We start from the raw sequence: 1,059 nt of genomic DNA, 5'->3' as shown, positions 1-1,059 counted from the left end.
TACTAATATTCCAACAAAAATAGCTGTAAATACCTTTGCACCCTCATTACTTTACGTGTCCAGAAATTTTCCACAAAGAATGAATAACATGTTTGTAGAAAAAAACAAGCAAAATAAATATCAGCTTAGAGCCATGGCCAAATTTGATAAGGAGAGGGTGGTAAACAAGACACCACATACATCTCTTTAAATTCAACCAGATTTACATTGAAAAGTGGATTTACATAAAACACTGAAAAACAAACTAAATACACATGATTTTTTTTCTCAGCGACAAAGGGAATTCGCACAACACACATGCAACTTTCTTAGTTTGCAGGATATCAGGATATTGAGTCACACTTTCAGAACAGATTTCCATTATTGTAAAAGTGCAATGTGCATCAGTAAGTTACGATATCACTAGTGGGGGAAGGGTTTATAAATTTTTCTGTAATTCCTATATTTTCCACATGATTAACTCAAGTTTATGTTTTGTTTTTGTAGCTTCAGATCACTACTCATTACCCAGTCATTGAATTTCATTTGCCTTATTACAATTGAAAATGTAAGAATATTTAATGGTGAAGTGCTTAACATCCAAGTTTCTTTTACAGCTCAACCACATGGTTCCTTTAAACATTATTCAAAACAACAACACTATCAAGGCACAAAAAAATTTTTGAATGTAAATTGAAAAACTTGAGAGATCCCAGATGCTTCAACAGATGGCTGGGGGGATAGTGTTACCTATTGTATATGCTTTTTTCTTTATTCTGAGATTATTCTGTTAAATTAAGGAGCTAAAATTTATCGATCATTAAGATGATATATTCTTGTAATAACAATAACCAAAAAAATTTGGAGCATTTTCACGATAAATATGGTCCAAAACGAAAGCATGAGCTAAAATTTCTCAAATCAATGAACTGCACAATATCCTACTTATTATTTTTGACACCTGTCCAGTTTCCCTTTCAAAGCTAGTTTGTTTAAAGGTCACTCTATACTATGGTGCTTTTATACTTCATAGAGTACCTTCAAAAGATTGAATTCGGGAATTTTTTTTGGTTGGGGGGG

This window comes from Artemia sp. Qi Xiang Cuo, chromosome 17, assembly GCF_049724085.1.
Source record: "Artemia sp. Qi Xiang Cuo chromosome 17, ASM4972408v1, whole genome shotgun sequence".
In the NCBI taxonomy this organism is placed as follows: domain Eukaryota; kingdom Metazoa; phylum Arthropoda; class Branchiopoda; order Anostraca; family Artemiidae; genus Artemia; species Artemia sp. Qi Xiang Cuo.
Note: the sequence above shows the minus strand (reverse complement) of the source record.